Source organism: Apostichopus japonicus, chromosome 1 (assembly GCF_037975245.1).
Source record: "Apostichopus japonicus isolate 1M-3 chromosome 1, ASM3797524v1, whole genome shotgun sequence".
NCBI classification, from domain to species: domain Eukaryota; kingdom Metazoa; phylum Echinodermata; class Holothuroidea; order Aspidochirotida; family Stichopodidae; genus Apostichopus; species Apostichopus japonicus.
In genome coordinates, this window is record NC_092561.1 from 10,367,759 (window position 1) to 10,386,696 (window position 18,938).

The 18,938-nt window shown below is 38.0% G+C and overlaps 1 long non-coding RNA gene across 2 annotated transcripts in view; it reads right to left on the bottom strand.

Moving 5' to 3' along the window:
• The window catches only part of LOC139967082 (uncharacterized), a 79,032-nt gene that overhangs the window by 52,584 nt on the left and 7,510 nt on the right, over positions 1-18,938 (bottom strand). Inside the window, exons 2-3 of one of the 2 annotated variants that reach the window (XR_011792872.1) lie at positions 10,426-17,699; positions 8,931-9,419 (exon numbers count right to left, since the gene is read on the bottom strand). This is a non-coding gene — a long non-coding RNA (uncharacterized lncRNA). The remainder of the gene's footprint in view (positions 1-8,930; positions 9,420-10,425; positions 17,700-18,938) is intronic. The other variant, XR_011792883.1, reaches the window with a different exon arrangement.

Sequence of the window (18,938 nt, forward strand, 5' to 3'; positions counted from 1 at the left end):
AATACTCTCACAGAATTGGTGGATCTGATGATGTTGTCCAGGGGATCTTGCTCATGGACCCTGTTTTGCTCAACACTGACCATATGTGTGCAAAGTTTGGCCTGCCCCCAAATTTTCTGACGGACCTTACAACTTTTTTTAAAACCCTCTCACAGAATGGGGCCTGTTGGAACCTTATAATATGGGAGCAAAGGTTATTAATTATTATCCAACCTTAAATCAACTGGAGTGCTCACAGAATATTCAAATGACCAAACAGAAAATATGACATATTTGATCTATATAGTACTTTGATGTGATAGCATATAACAGGGTTTGTGGAACACCACTAACAAGGACATTTCCCTTACAGTGAGGTATGTGAACATTAATTGTTGGTTGTGGAATATTGACCCTTTATTAAATCTCTTGGTGAAAAAACCAGATTAATTGAAAATAGTTTGCTGACCATGGATTTGCAGAGTGTCCGAAGTCTCTGCAGCGGATGGCAGCAGGATTGAGGGAGAAGCCAGGTGGAGGAATTTACAGAAAATATATCATAATTTGGGACGAAAAGTACGTCGAAAGATTCCGACCAAATCGAGAAGGGATCATGTTGTGAAGCTGACTGTACTCGGCCTGACTAATGTATCACATACATGGAAAGGAATATCTCAGATTACGGATGTATGGATGGCTCGGTTCATGTGACATCCTCACTCTGGTGCAAAACCTTCTACAGACCTTAATGTTCACCAGATGTTCAACACATTCGCATATTGCACAGGAAGTTATTAATTCTATATTTTATATCAGTCGAATATTAAATTGTTCCTCTTTCTCTTATGAAACATTCTTACCGTTGGTTTGGAGCCAGGCTTTAAGTTAATCCTCTCTCTCTATTTCTATGGTACTACAGGCAGGAAAGACATATTTCCTATCATTTACTTGATTTCACTTTCACAACCATGTTCCATATAACCTGAATCAATTACTTATTTCTTGTTTCCACAAAAAAAAAGATCTAGGTGTAGATATCGGTTGCCACGATGGCAACAAGCATAGAGTTGGAAATATGATACCGGTGAAATTCTAACCGAAACAGCTAGCCGATTCTCCAAGGGGGAGGGAGGGGGGCACAGGCACCCCAAAAATTGTTTCCGTGTGAAATCTGTCATGTCCAAACAAATTGGCAGGGAGAATATGGTTTTCATTTTTCACTTCTACTGATTATAATTTATTTACACGGACCTACAAACTTCTGTAGATTTTAAAGCTGATATAAGTTCTGGAAACAATATCCAGCGAGCCAATTGGCCAGTTTTGTATGAGAACATGAAACAGTAGACTTCAAAAAAAGATTTGTGTGCTCTGACCATTACTGACTTAATGTAATCAGCAACATTCTAGCACAAACGAAGACCTATCTTGTAAGAAGTTCAACATCCAAGCTTTACTTTTGGGGTGATCATGTCTACAAGGTTTACAGACCTATATTGACCTACATGAACTTAAAACAATGATTTGTACCCTTTTGAGCTGCAAAGAGCAGAACGTGACCAACGTCAAAGTCACTGACAGACCTAGCTCTCAAACCCCTCCTCAATAGGATGATTATATTAAAGATCTCAGGGTCGAATCCTGGATGTGAGAGCTTTCACAGTAGGAAGTTACTCTCAAGCTGAGGATCAGGTCTGGATCTGATCCCCAAACCCCTCCTCGATAGGATGATTATTAAAGATCTCAGGGTCGAATCCTGGATGTGAGAGCTTTTACAGTAGGAAGATACTCTCAAGCTGAGGATCAGGTCTGGATCCGATCCCCAAACCCCTCATCGATAGGATGATTATATTAAAGATCTCAGGGTGGGATCCTGAATGTGAGAGCTTTCATAGTAGTCAGTTACTCTCAAGCTGAGGATCAGGTCTGGATCATATCCCTTGCTCAAGATCTAGTGTGAGAACACCCTTAGACCAAGTCATGTATTTGGGGGTAACCCATGTATCTTTTACTACTTGTTGTTATAAGACCAAAATAATGCACTGTAACCTAGTATGATAACACTACTGTACTGTACAACATGACAAGAAGGCAACAGATAGGAGCAAACAACTAACCCTGAGGACATCACTGCTTCACATTACCTGACAGTTTTAAGTGTCCTCTTGGGAATAGAATTGATCAAGGTTACAGGATTATGGTTTCCTCTAATAAGCTGTGTGATTCAAACTCTGGTGAAAGCTTTAAATGTTTCAAGGTGATCTGGGTATTACCATGAAAGGATAGGAGGGTGTGAACTGGGCTCAGGAATGGAATTACCTTGATGAAGGAATTTAATTATTTTTTAAGTGACCATTATTTGATCACTAAATGGCTGAATGTTGGGGTTTTGGATATATATATATGCAGTACATGACACAGCATTCATAGAACCTTTTCCTAACCTTTTAAACTTTTGAAATTATTTGGCATTCGTTGGATAAAAAAATTCCTCTATTTCTTTTCACCCAGTCTTCTAATTCTCACCTTGAACCCTCTCCTCAAACCCTCTCCTCAAACCCTCTCCTCAAACACTCTCCTCAAACACTCTCCTCAAACCCTCTCCTCAAACCCTCATCTTAAACCCTCTCCTCAAACCCTCACCTCAAACCCTTACCTCACACCCTCACCCCAAACCCTCTCCTCAAACCCTCACCTTAAACCTACTCCTCAAACCCTTTCCTCAAACCCTCACCTCAAACCCTCATCCCAAACCCTCTGCTCGAACCTTCTCCTCAAACCCTCACCCCAAACCCTCACCCCAAACCCTCACCCAAAACCCTTTCCTCAACCCTCACCTCAAACCCTCTCCTCCGCCACACACTTCTTCATAGTAGCCCTTTGAAAGCAGTTCTGATTTTTGAGATGGCATTTCTCCACACTCCTGTAGAGCTCTAGACTCTTGGGTGGTAGAATGAGGGCAGTAGATGGGAATCGATTAGCCCACCAGGAGACGATGGTTGCTACAAAGGTTACCTGGATATGGTAGAGTGATAGTGCAGCTGTTGTGAGGAGAAAGGGAAGTAAGGAGTACACTAAACCAGTACGGTCGACCTACCTGATTGAAAGCTTTGGTGAGGTGCGGAATATGGTCGTGAAACTTAAGAAATGGAAGGAATAGGCTACTTGTCAACGATTTATCGTTTCCTTTCAAACGAATAACTAAGGGAAATTCTTTCTATAATTTTATCGCCCGGATTGTCTGATACTGTTGATTATTATTTTTTTGAATGGGTAGGTTCTTTATTGATTTAAAGCTTTAAACATTTATATGGATATGATGTGACCTTTAATCAGTACGCAAGTGATCATATCTTCATGTATAAGGGCTAATTATTTACCACTGGGACTGTGTTAGACTGCAAACTTAACCATATGCTTTTCAGCCTACTTCTGCGGTATAGTTCACACTCAATATTTGCCAACTAGGGTGTGATACATTCCACCCAGACTGGATTTGTTAGATTAATGCTAACTACACATTTCTATGAATAAAGCAATGCTGTGGCATTTATGTAGTCACATATGGCACATAAACTACCAGTATTCACCATGTGCTACAAAGAGCACTAGGAATCCGTCCAGGAGATATTCCCAAGTATAATGTATTCCAAGACGTTGGCAAGACTTTTCCCAGCAGGAACCCACTGTACGAGTAACTCCTGTGAAGCTGCAACCAAATGAACACTATTAACCTGTCTTTATCCCATGCCTAAAGGTACCTCCAATGCTCCCCAAATCAAAGTTAAGGTGACATTTACCCCCCCCCCCCCCAGCCCACACCTATCCCCTGACCCTCCACAAGTACTCCTGACCGGTCCAGGCATGATCATTACTACTACTTCTCCAACACAATCAAACATTCTAGTCGTTTTTTCTTTAACATTAAATGGGAAATAAATCTGCAAAACGTCCTAAAGATAACTGTGATTACCTTGTGCTAAATGGTTACTGAGTTTCCATTAGACTCCTCACGGCCAGGATAGATATCTTATAAACATACTAGCAAAGTAACAGATTCTGCTTCCGATGAGGGCGGTATTTAATATTTATGGGGGGAGGGGAATCCATACCAGCTCACACAGTATTTAGTTATTACGTCATGCCCTTGTGAACAGAGGAATTTTTTGCGTGTCTAGGTCTGAGTTTAGGTGGTTGAGTTTAAATTTGCTAAGACAACTAATGACTTCCTCTCAGCAGACAAAGGACTGCAATGAAAATCCTTTATCTCTTCGGCATACCCCTGGTGAACAAGACCAAATAGACACTTCTGTTGAACTTTGTATTCACCTTTTATTTTTACCTACTACCATGGACTGTGTAAAGTCAAACTGATAGGCCTTGGTAACAACAGGCCGACCAATCCTACAATAGGTCAAAGATTTCCTTTGTGTGAACAATCCATTGCAATCTGCACATGTGTGATATTGTCATAGGTTAAAGTGATGAATATTCATAGCCTTCATCCACCTATGAGAAAGAAACTTTCGACCAATCAGATGGCTATGTTCATGTACATTAGTACAGATTGGTCGAAATGATTATTTCAGCATTTAGGAGACATGGATTTGATGTTAAACAATATCTCTAGTTAAACAGGTAATTTGAAAAATAAAAACCTCTGGAAATTTTGATAATACAGGAAATTACCATGTGCTTACATCATGCATAGCAATGTTGAGATTTATGATAATTTTTTCATTATCATAGAATAGTAAGGTTCAATAATACAGTAACCCAGCATGTATATTTCTTTTCATTCGTATTGTTATTTGGCCATGTTGTGTAGCATGTTGTGGCAAACCACATATGTTTTTCTCTGTAAATGTAAGATAACTTGTGTCCATGTGTGTAACCTACTCCCATCTAGGGGCTTTGGTGGCAAATTGAGAAAACAATTTGGATATTAGATGTGAAGCACTGCATTCTGAGGCATATTTAGTCTGTAAATTGGGTCTATAAGTAGATTTACTTGGAAGCTTGGGCTAGTAATTTACTTCTATGTTCTTGTGTGAAGTTGACAGGGAGGTGGGAGAGGGGGGTGGGGAGAAGAAGGGGCTGGGGAATCAAACTCCTGTTTTTTCTTGTTGCACATACTGTTCACATATACAACAATACTATGATTGCTTTTAATACTAAGACTTTGACTTCCATCACCATCCTAATAACCTTTGAAGTTTCAAGTTACCAATACTTTACCTATTAAAACATATTATTAAATGTAATTAGTTTCTTTTTGGATGGTTGCTGGCTGAAACCTAAAGCTTGTCTGAAGCTAAACAGAGTAGTCCAGGAGAAATCTAGGAACAATCGATTAATATGTACCGTTTTTTCGAGATAACAACATTTGAAATTGACCTGTTCTGTCACCAAAGTGTCTCGAAGGTTAAAACACATGTGTGATGTCAATAGAAGCACGCAGACAAAATTACTTTTATATCTCCCTTTAAAATTTACATCCAATATCAAAGTTGGGATACATCTCAATAGGAACACCTACTGTAATTGGTTTATTGATAACTCAACATCCCCTTAGGTAAAGTTGGAACCCTATCCAATCAAAGGTCACAACAATTAAAGTGTAAGGGTTATTAAACAACACAGTTTGCTGTCAGTGTACAAACTATGAAGTCACCACCACTGTTAGTTTCATCTTCACACTTTGGTACTATCTGTGACAATTTTAATTATAAATAGAAACACTGCACATGCACGCACATACTGTTATTGAAGCCTGGTGGTATGCTACTACGTATTTACATAAACTTCTTGTGCTATACTTTTAGTTTCTATAATCACACTCACAGACAGCCTAGATGCATTTGTTTCTTAAAAGATCAACACACGAGTCGATCAATGGTCAGTGGTTAAAATTTGTCTTCATAGTTCGATGTAATGTGTCTGTACTTCTTCGAACTGGCTCGGAAGTAATGTGAAAATTATTATCAGTTAATGTAACTTAAGTAGTGTAGTGCCACAGTACGGCACATTTCGCTGGGGAGTCACTAGTCTTGTAAAGACCCAGTGGCGGAGAGTCCATACAGTCAGGGGGGGCGGATGCCCCCCCTAACGGACTCAAATGGACTGCTGGCGTGCTTTTCAGCTTTTTACCACTTTTTACTTATTCGGGATTATTGACTTTTTTATTGCGCTCTCATCTACCTATTGACATTTGTCACATTTTGTTGGTGTAATTTTCTGACAAAATGCTCATATAAACACCCATATAAACTTCCGAGTTGTCACAAATGGCGATGACACCTATTTATTCTTCGTTTATTTGCAAATTAGCAAGGCCCGGAAAGGGTCATTTCCCGCGATCTAGGGAGTGTCTTTACTCAAAAAAATTCCGTACGCTCCACGCCAACCTGTGGTGGCGCTCCGCTTAGATAGTGTCGAAAGCGCCCCTACAGACCATTCTCGCCCCCTCTGACCAATACCCCTAGCTCCGCCACTGTTAAGACCCTAGTATGAACAGCCTAGTGTACCTTTCTTCTTCACATAGCTATTTTCCCTTATCTATTTGCTGCCCATAGAACGCCACCAATAACGCTTTTGATTAATACTAGGGTCTTGCACATTTCTCACAAGCTAGACTATGTTTTCCTTTGATTTTGGCAGATTTGCTTCGGAAAAGCGAAGAAGCCAATCAGGTTTGCCAATTGGGGCCCACTTCCCCCAAAATGTTTATTCAAGCCCTGCCTCCCGCAGTGAACAACCACTCGGCCTTAGATTGGTTTGTACACTGCGAGACAGACGCTAATTGCTGTGGAAGAAACATGATCTCACATGACATGCAATTTTGTAACAAAAATGTGAATAAAGATTTTGTGGTTTGCATAAGTTCACGCCCCTCTTTGGAGAAGTGTCCAAGACGTTTGTGTCGGACAGATCCTCGGGCATGTAAAATACAGTGGGTAAGCACATTCGTGGTAGGAAGAAACAGACTCTGAGGCATGTACAGTTGTACGCGAGAAAAAGAGTAAATCACAAACGACTTGGCCAAGACTAGGGAATTACATGTACACGACGCTGGTCTGCACAACGAACACTTGAGAATGTAATGTCAAAGAATTAAACTGATTCATCGGCCAATCATCAAACAAGCAGCACCATTCAAGAAGGCTTGATCACGCTTGCCTGCGTAACATTTTAGGAATATTGGGGACATCTGTTGGGACAAATACGGGTGAGTAATGCCTAATGAACTAATCTCTGAAACAGATCCTTCCAGAAATTAAACAATTTTTAACAGAGACTGCACAGAAAGCGGACGTTTGACAAAATTGTGGTGACTCAGTAATTGTTTAAAGACAAATTGTCCCAGGCTTTAGGTACATCTGTACTTTGATAGATATGTATACTACACCCAGCCAGCTGCTGTCATGAAATTTAAACCTTTTTTCTTCTGAATCATGATCTAAAAATCACAGCTTCATTTCAACGGATAGTGTGGTGAAATAACCTGAACTTATATCTCCCCAGAGGCACCCCCGAAATATTTGATAGAAAACCCCCTATTCAGAAAGCTAATGGAAATTCCATTGGGATCCAATGATCCTTTCAAGTTTTCCAATGACTTGACCTAAATAATTTTAGGTGAATCAGGAGAGAGAGAGAGAGAGGGGGGGGGGGCTAATTTTATTTTCCAATAAATGCAGCAAAGTTTTGCCTACTGGTGAAATTGCTATGAGGTAAGAAAACAAAATATTTTCTTTAATTTACTAGTCTGTGTCACAAAGTGATCTGGTAAGGTCAAATTTTGGGACCTTGGCTAATACCTCCATTCTGGACAAAGGTAGCATTGGTGAATGAAAATGCGAATAAAGAGTGAAAGAATTTTTATGAGCAATTGAGCAGAATTAGGAGGGCAGAAAGGACCATATGGGGGCCCAGCTGTCAAATAATATGGCAAAGTGATGAATGATGCTGTTGTCCAATTGATGATAAATTTAGGACTTCAGTGGGTGGAATGACCAGAGGAGAGTGGTCTGGTTCTACCAGAGAGCAGTAAATCCTCAGATTAGCTTGTCAGCTGCATGATACTGCTTAGGGATTATCCTGATCTGATAGCCAACCATTAATTCCACTATTTTTTGTACTTGAAATTTGAGGTACAAGTGTACTTACTATGTACAATTCGCTAATATGGCAAAACTGCACAATTATCAGGACCTTTTTCAAATTGGGACAACCTTCTGCTCTGAAGTGTCTGACCAGATTATCAAGGTTTCAGAGTGCCTATAATGAACTAGTTTAACTCTTTTTTCGGGGGAGGCGGGGGTGGGGGGTTTATCCCTTCCCTTACCTTGCAAAAAACACTTTAGGGAGGAGAATTATATTTGAAAACCAATTTATCTCTCCTCATATCTATGCTAATGGTTACTCTGGTTTGAAATCTGCATCTGCATTTCCAGAGATGTTCTTAATTGATAGTTATAGGTATGGCAGCATTTTAGCAGTTCACACTTGTACCAAACACAGTACTTGGAGGAAAAGCAAATTCCTCATTAGTTTGCTACGTATTTCCTTTTTATTGAGTGGGGATGGGATGGTTTGTCCCCCCCCCTCCCCTTGTTTTATCTGTCCATGTTCACCTGTTAGTAAGTAAAAGAAGGATGATAATGTGACTGCTAGTATACTCTTATTTAAAGACGTCTCTTTCTACCATCACATGAACACAACATATTTTAATCCTCCAACCCAGACAAGACGACACATGTGTTAGATGGGAAACAAGGTATGAACAGAATGACATGGGTTAGATGGGAAACAAGGTGTGAACAGAATGATGACCTTAGCAGCATTGTCACAGCATGTACTTCAAAATTATGCTGGGAAAGAACTTAAATAAAAAGTTTAGCAAAAAAAAAAACTGATTTGAGACAATAATTGGAGAAATCATCTCTTACCTTTCTGTTGAGACTTGGAGATATTTCTGACGTCCATGCTTTATTTATTCCTTCCAATCCATCCCGTTTAGAAAAGGTTTTTGAAGAGATAGTTTGCCAGAGGTTGGGAATCATAAATGATTTGTCATATTCCAAAAACAAAAACTGCCTCCCACATCGTAACATCTATAGCAGAGAACATTTCCTTGTACACCCAGACGTAACCATTTTTGTGAAAATCGTCAACACCGCCCTCAGTTTTGAGGTATCAAATGTCACCGACGTATTGTGGTACTGCGTCATCTGTTCTGCACGTTGACTGCTACAATACTGTTCACGAATGGCACACAAACGTGAAACTTACATGAATGTGCGACCTGTGATCTCCAATGGGAATCTTCACCAACAGATATATCTGCCAATTTAAATTTTTTTCATTCTTATTCTTAAGTGATTATTCTAAAGTGATTAACATGGCTTCCATTCTTGGTGCTTGATGACTAAACTTATCTGCAGATGAACAGAAAAAAAAATATGCACGATTATTAACAATCTGATAAAGTGACTGCTAATTATGAACTCAATATCAGTTTGAAACTACATAGTATCAGTACGTCCTCTAACCTATGACTTAGGTAAAATATATAATTTGGAAAATATAAAAGAAAGTTCTTTCAACTGGTATGCAGCTTCATTGCACGCTGAGATATACAACACAAAATGTAATTTAAAAAATGTATTCATGCAAATTTGTTCATCAAAAATGAAAAATGGGCAATGATCTCTGATATATCATATTTATGTATTTACACATATAGCCTCATAACTATTTTAATTCACAGATTATTATGTTTTTTTTCAAATTTATTTCCCCCTTAACAATGAATATGCAACATTCCCTTAACATTGAATATGCAAAACTCCCTTAACAATGAATATGCAATAACACAAATAATATTTTATCTCACATGACAAGTTCAGTACTTCACCTAATTAGTCACAATTCTTGAGCATTTGCCTTCCAGTCACAACTTTATTATTTGATTTTCCTTTCTCCCCCCTTCCACCTCACTTAAGGGAGGGGTAGGGGAGGGGTAGGTGGATTAATATGGAGAGACGGAATGTAACCTCCAAAAGGATACTTCTGATCACATTTGTCAATTTGTATCGCTCTCAATTGTGTGGATGCTTTGCATAACTTTTTTGTTGTAAACGCTTACAAAGCCCAAAGGTACTTTCATGTACATTTAAATGATCAAACATGTCTTCATCTGTTGCAGAAGGTTCAAGTATTCAGTAGGGGCAAATGCCATCATTACAAGGCTGTATAAAGTATCACAAGAAACAACCACTTTGCAAGTTTTATTCTGCTTAAAGTTTTGTTTGTTTTCTAAATTGTCATTAAGTTTTAAGCAAGAATTTATCTGTGATCGATACTGATGATGTGGCACCAGAATCTCTCCTATACCAAGCAAATGGCAATGAATGGTTTTCATGTAAATTCCTGGTGACTCACCTGAAGCAACTCTAAGTGGCACCGACATCCAACCGAGGAATGTGTAGAACTTTGAGGGGTGCAAGATGTAACCATGCAGCAGTACCCTCCCCTTGACCTACAAAACCCAGTAATATATGGGCCAATATATCATTCAATTTGTTTATATATGGTAGATAGAATAGTTTCTCTTAGATGGGACCACCTGCCATCAACATCAAAATTCCACAGACATTCATGATGAAGAAGAAGGAAGGAAATGAAAGATGTCTGCAACCTCTGATGAGATAGGTAGGTCTCTTGCTGGAGAAATGACAGAAATTATTCAGAAGATTTTAACCCTAGTTGTTGCAATGAATGAGAAGACTGCATAGCCAAACTAAACTTCTATTTATGCTTGATAACACCAGAGCCAGCCAACACAAGAAGCATACACTTTCATTTTTAATTGTTTTTTTTTTAAATATGAATATGCATAGAGGTCAAATGACAGTAACCAATCAAATTCATTGTTAAATAACATAGGGCAATCTATGTCTCAGCTCCCTATTCTCTGCCCAAAATTTAAACTAAAATACATCTCTTTTGAACCAAGATTACTGGTAGGTGTATTTATACATATTACCATGAATCTATATTCTACCTCAAGAAAGAATATTGGAACAGGAAATTAAATGTCATCAAGTTCAACTCAAAAGTTGAAAACATTTTAAAACCCTCTTGAGCTGACTAGGGCAACGTCATGAGTTGGACCATCTATCTGAATAATTACATTGACTTGGTCAAAATATTATAACCAAAGGCTTTAATGTCACATCCTTATTAATCAAGGATGCCAGATTTTGTAATAAATGAGGGTGGGGAGTGGTGGCAAGAGGTTGGGGAGGGGTGGCAAGAGGGGGAAGACAGCAGGAAGGTAGGGTAATGAATCTAATGATGATCTTTTTAATAATTGTTTGAAAGTTGTTGAGATTTTCGGAGACATGATAATGTTTTCAAATTTAAACGGAAACAAGAAATCCAAACCCATCACAGCCATTATTAAAACTTATGCCAGTTTCAAAATATACAAACCGAGAAATTTGATTAGCAATTTTTAAAAGTTCTTTGAAACCCATGTGGGATGGATAAAGGAATAAATATATGATATCACCTGAAACAGAAACATGGGAACATGTCAAAAAGTTTGATCAATCTAACAACATTTTATGTGCAACCAAACACCAGGTTAAACAAAATTCCGTCTGCTATCCTTCAGAAATTCCTCCAATAATAACTGCTGGAATTTTTGTTTTGTCTGGACAGAGTATCAATTCCTTTTTGGAAAGTTTAGGGGGTAATGATTAAACTTTAAGTTTACCATAAATACCCTCCATTTTCATAGATAATGAGAAGAATCATGAAGTGCCATAGCTATAAAATAAATCAAAAGAGCCAATAAATCATAAAAAAAAGTTTTAATACACTCCTCCCCCCCCCTTAAAAAATGAAAGAATCATTTCAAAGATGTCAACATGTTGGGGAGTTTTGTTGTTATTAATGTAACAATTTAGACATAAACTATTAGTAGTTATAATAAGAGTACATTTAAAATTTATTCAATATAACTGTATAATCAGATTAAGTAGCTTTGATAAAAAATACCATAATTTATGAACTGGAAGGTTCCATTAGGCCAAAGGGTTTATAACCTTGGTTCTTACTGAAACTATGTCAGTTGGGCATTAAAATTTGGAAGTCTATCAACAGAGATGTTTAGGTTACTTGCTTTATGGATTGCCGATACTATTGTCTTTGATGTAAACCAGGCAACATATATACCCCAGAGGTAAGATATTGCCTGAAAGACCCAATATAGGAGGAAGCCAAATGGTATTGCCCACTGTAAACAAACATCAAAACTACACATCAGTTTGGGTTTCCAGTAGTTAAACTTTAGTACACTGTTTAGGGTACACCAAGATTTATGATCCAATGTTAGTTGAGGGTGAAGAACCTGTTACCAAAGCATGTGACCTTTCGACCTATTAGCAGACACACACAGCACTCACAAATCCCTCTTTTGCTTTTATCTATGATGACTTTGAGTAATTTTTGAACTGGGTTTTTTAAAGCAGTACTTGCCATAATTATATGATACTATATATCTTGGTCTAAGGCAGGCGTGGGCAACCTTTTTGAATGAATGGGCCAGATATAAGGAGTGAAAAATTGACTGGGCCGCACCTAACCAACGACCTGCTGTTGATTTCAAACCTTTGATTCCAAGGACTTTCAAGCAATTGGTGTTCGTACTTAATCTGTATTCACAAAAACATGTTGTCAATACAGTACAGTTGATAATTAATGGGGATAATAGGCCTACCTGACAGCATCATTAGTGCCGATAAATTCTAAGCAGCTAGCTCATTTTTTGCGATGATGTAAAATGGATTGATTTTTTTTCTTTTTCTTGAGACCATCTCACGGGCCGCAAAAAAATCACTGGCGGGCCGCATGTGGCTCGCGGGCCGTAGGTTGCCCACCCCTGGTCTAAGGGATACCAAATGACAAACTTTATTTGCATATGTTAAAGATTAAGCAGGTCATGATGAGATACTATTAAGTTATTATAAAATAGGAAAGTCATTCTGGAAGGAAATTAGTTTAACAAATGAAACATTTTTCTCATTTGTACTTTGAAAGTTAAAGTTATTAAGAGAGAATGTGATAGCAATGCACACAGACCTTCTCTGCAATTTTCTGATGAGGGAATTAATGTTTTTGTTTTCTACTTTGCATAATGATTGAACCTGTCAATCTACCTAAGAGATCTCCATCATATTTATTATTATATTATACTTATTATTGAGTTATTACCACTTCAGTTCACTGCAACAAACTATGAGTCTCACGACGTTAGCTTCTAGCTGCTTCGTTTGAAAACCTCCAAATTACTCTTCTTGCATTAAAATATTTTGCAATAAACCTCTGATATAAATGGTTATAAATATGTTCCTTAGTTACTTTGAATTTTTTTAATTCATATTCAAAACAATACAGACCACAAAAATGGTGGAGCTTGTGTGCGTGTGTGGGTGTGTAACCCGATTCGAGTTTCACGGCATGCAGCTCGTTCAGGTTGGGACAAATTAATCACAAAAACCGATGGCGTCTGGCAGAGTGAGCTGTTTCAAAGCTGCTATATACAGAATAATATAAGCAGGCGCGTAGCCAAGGTGGGGGGCGAAGGGGGCGACCGCCCCCCCTTGAACTTATTTTATTGTATGTTTTTATGATATCGCTAGTAATTTCAAGCTTAGATGCAACTTACAAGGCCTGGGAAGTGCCATTTCCAGCGATAAGGGAGGCATTTTCAGCCAATTTTTGTTTGTACGCGTAGCGCTTACTCATGGTGGCGCTACACTTAGTTTTCAATGCAGAATCTACAGCTTTGATAGTTTGCCTACAGGTTTGCCCCTCCCTTGGCAAATTCCTGGCTACGCGCCTGAATAGAAGACTGGCTGAGATCAAGGCAATCACTCCGTCAAGATTATATATACATTACCTTTCTTCTCATGAAGCAGCTCACCACTCAGACAATTCCAAAACTCTTTCTCCCTCTCCAGCTGCCACCACTCCTCCCTCCCCTCCCCACCCCTCCTCTACCCTACCCCTCCCCACCCAAGTAAGTACCTTGAACCCAAGTCAAACCCCAGAAAACTTTTGGTAGGAAAGAAACAGCTAACATATTTTGCTTCAATGAGGACACACCATTTTGAATACTCTGTTTTAAACATTTAAAGATTGACGACATTATTCCACAAAAGTTATGAAGATTTTCAGCATTCCAATAGTTCAAAATTAATATCTCTTTATTTTTTCCCCTTTTTTCCCTTCTTTCTTTTCCAGATCATTGGGGGGGGGGGCAGTTATCCTTAGTAACCCACACAGTGGTTGTGTGGGCTTGACATTTCATGACCCAAAATATACAGGCAAGGGTCAGACGAGGGAAGTGATTTATTATGCCTTGAAGGTGCTAAAATCTCGAAAGAGAGATTTTCTTTGTTTGGGTGGACCCATAGAGTACAAGAGGGCAGCATTGGTGTACTACTGCTCAGAGTTTTGTGAGAATGTGATATATTTCAAACTATTTGTCCTTTAACACAGTTTACAGTGAGTGAGTGAGTGGTGTTGGAAACTTGTAGAAATTGCTCCTTTGGGTTCATACAGTTTGTAGTCAAGACTGTAGTTTTACTTCTACCTGAACTGAACGTATAGCATATATGGACTGAACAGAAGATTAATATCCAGCCTGATAGCATGTAGTAAAACTGTACTGTAATTTACTAATTAGCATATCTCTCTTGATTGTATAGGAAATATTTACATATATGCTGTATATATGTATGTATATATGTATTTTAGATCCTCCTGCAAGCAGGAACTCGCGAAGAAGCCTCATTGGCTTATCAGACTGAATCATCTAGTCACTTCACTACTGCAATTTGCATATTTAGATTATGTATGTATATATGTATATTAGAGCCTCCTGCAAGCAGGAACTCGCGATTAGAGTAGCTATAATGCATAAGATATATGGACCTCAAATTTACGCACCTGGACTTAACGAAGCAGATATATATCTATATATACATATATAGATATATATATCTGGACAGGAAGCATACATATCTGGATAGTACATATTTGGACTGTTTATACATCTTACATACTATCACATGGATGTTACATCTCTATGTTCCGACGTCTCTACGTTCCGACATCTCTATGTTCCGACGTCTCTATGTTCCGACAATTTTTTTGGACTCAATTTTTTTTACCCAATTTTTTTCAGACTCAATTTTTTTTGGACCCAAATTTTTGACCAACATTTTTTCAGACCAACTTTTTTTCGGACCAAAATTATTTTAGACCAAAATATTTTTATGACCAATTTTTTTTTGGACCAAAATTTTTGACACCAACATGTTTGCGGACCAACTTTTTTCGGACCAAATTTTTTTTTGACCAACTGATTTTGGTCCCAAAAAATTTGAGCACAAACAATTAAATTTCGGGTCACAAGCAATTTTCGGTCACAAGCACTATTTGGGTCATAGCAAACTTTGGGCCCTTTTTTTTCGTGAAAAATATTTGGTGCGTCCAAAAAGATTGAGTCTCCAAAAAAAATTGGGTCGGAAGAACTTTTGTTAAAAAAAAATTAGAGTCCAAACAAATTGTCGGAACATAGAGACGTCGGAACATAGAGACGTCAGAATATAGGGATGTCACCATCTGGATAGTACATATCTGGACTGTGTACACATCTTACATACTATCACATACAATGCGAATATATCTGGACAGCAAGCATACATATCTGGATAGTACATATCTGGACTGTTTATACTTCTTACATACTAATACACATCACACACAGCTGCGTATGTATCTGGACAGCAAGCATACATATCTGGATAGTGCATATCTGGACTGTTTATACTTCTTACATACTAATACACATCACATACAGCTGCGTATATATCTGGACAGCAAGCATACATATCTGGATAGTGCATATCTGGACCGTTTATACTTCTTACATACTAATACATATCACATACAGCTGCGTATATATCTGGACAGCAAGCATACATATCTGGATAGTGCATATCTGGACTGTTTATACTTCTTACATACTAATACACATCACACACAGCTGCATATATATCTGGACAGCAAGCATGCATATCTGGATAGTACATATCTGGACCGTTTATACTTCTTACATTCTAATACACATAACACACAGCTGCATATATATCTGGACAGCAAGCATGCATATCTGGATAGTACATATCTGGACCGTTTATACTTCTTACATACTAATACACATCACATACAGCTGCGTATATATCTGGACAGCAAGCATACATATCTGGATAGTGCATATCTGGACCGTTTATACTTCTTACATACTAATACACATCACATACAGCTGCGTATATATCTGGACAGCAAGCATACATATCTGGATAGTCCATATCTGGACCGTTCATACTTCTTACATACTAATACACATCACACACAGCTGCGTATATATCTGGACAGCAAGCATGCATATCTGGATAGTACATATCTGGACTGTTTATACTTCTTACATACTAATACACATCACATACAGCTGCGTATATATCTGGACAGCAAGCATGCATATCTGGATAGTACATATCTGGACCGTTTATACTTCTTACATACTAATACACATCACACACAGCTGCGTATGTATCTGGACAGCAAGCATGCATATCTGGATAGTACATATCTGGACTGTTTATACTTCTTACATACTAATACACATCACACACAGCTGCGTATATATCTGGACAGCAAGCATACATATCTGGATAGTACATATCTGGACCGTTTATACTTCTTACATACTAATACACATCACATACAGCTGCGTATATATCTGGACAGCAAGCATACATATCTGGATAGTACATATCTGGACTGTTTATACATATTACATACTAATACACATAACACACAGCTGCATCTGTCCTGTGGACAACATGCTACACATTCATATATTTCATCAATCATATCTGGCCATTTTTTTTCATATTTTAATGGCATGTTATAGAACTGTTCAAGTCTTCAACTTTTAATGATTCTATAAAGTGTTGGTGACGAACGTAAGTAATTGTTGGGAGACAATGGGATGACCGCATGTACTTCCTGAATTATATAATTAACGTAATTTTGTCCATTGCAGATATTTTCTTCATTCCGACAGTACAAATAGTTATTCCACGGCAGTAGTAGGTTCTCATATGCTTCTGTTCTCCACCTACACAGATGGCTAGGTCCTTCCCCTGACTCCATAAAAATTCACAGTAAAAATAGGAATTATTAAGATAAATTTTCCAACCAGTCTGTTATCCTATCAGTGGAAATACTTTACAAGGTCAATTCAAGATACATGTATGACCTCCTGAACAAACCAAAGTTTTGTCTGATCAAAGTCTAGAGCTTGGTTGGAGGTCAAAAGGTCATCACTGCTTCCCATGATGTCAGAACTCAAATATGTCACAATTCTATCAGAGACAAAATTTTAAGGAAAAAAAAAAATACAAGGAAGAGGAGAAGAAAACCAGGAATCAACTTCAGTTTTGGACTAGATTTGAACTCAGGGCACTTAGCATAACTATGTTCACATTCAGACAACAATTACTGGATGGAGACAAACGCATTTACAGCTGTACAGAGGGTGTGTGGTCTCTTTCAGAGCATTTTCTTCAAACAATCTACAAAGAAAAGAAAATGGATGCTAATTATTAGCCAAAAATTGTGTTTTCCACTATTAAAGGGTTACTTTGGGGGAAAGAAAATTTGTTTTAATTGGTTACAGGGTCATGAAGAAAACCACTGCCATTATCAGTCCATGTTGTACTTCTGTGGCAATGACCTTTTAAACAAGTGAGGCTCATCAATCAAAGCGGCTGGACAAGTTAGTCTAGCACACAGGCCATTAAAGGTCATGGCTTCCGAAGGGACATAAAACTCAATAGAGAGCCTGTTAGTCTCTCATTTCCTGCCCTCCACCCCCACCCCCACCCCACCCTGACTAACAAGTGTTTAAATATGTTTATAATGTACCTCAAGTTTGTCCAGGACAGATGTTGTTGGAGGTCTTCTATAGGATACTTTGTGTGGTTGCATGAATTAGTTCAAGGAATATTCTATGGTTGGGTATTAATGAGAATGTATAAAAGCATTGGATGAAGATTTAATGAGGACACAAACCAAACTATAATATTTGGCTTGTACGACAGAGATCTTCATGAGGAAGAACTCACTTTCCCAAATAGCTAAGAAAACACTTTGGTCCCTTTGGAAGGTATCATAGTTGGAAAGTCTGGTCTGGGACTAGCAGTCATATTGTTAAGCTATGATGTCATAATGTAAATCTATGATGTCATAATGTAACTCTATGATGTCATAATGTAACTAGTACCTGAAACCTTGTATTTTATCTCTGTTCTTTACTTCATACATTCAAGGTGAAATATGTTACCAGTGTTGACACTTAAACCAATAACATCATTAGGTCATGGTGAGAGGGTCAGTTTTTGCAAAACCCATCTCCATTACAGAAAATAAAACATTGTATAATTAAGTAAAGAGGAACATACACAATTGAAGCACATGTGGGTCGATGATGTCATATTTAGACTTGATCAAGTCTTCTTCCTTTCATGTGAAGAAATATTAAATTTTGAGTATCTCCCAAATGGAATTAGATATTTCTTAACTGTAAGGGGAATGTATTCATCACAGATATGATCTATCACATAAACAAATAATGATGGGTGGGTTTGTGTCTCCTTTAAGATATTTTATCTTCTTGACCTGGACTGAGGGGAATTGATGTAAATCGTCCAATTTGACTTAAAGGAACATTCCAGGCATTGAGAACAATTCCAAAGGGTGATATCTTTAAGCTCCGAATAGCTATGAAAACTTTACTAGCACTCAAAATATTC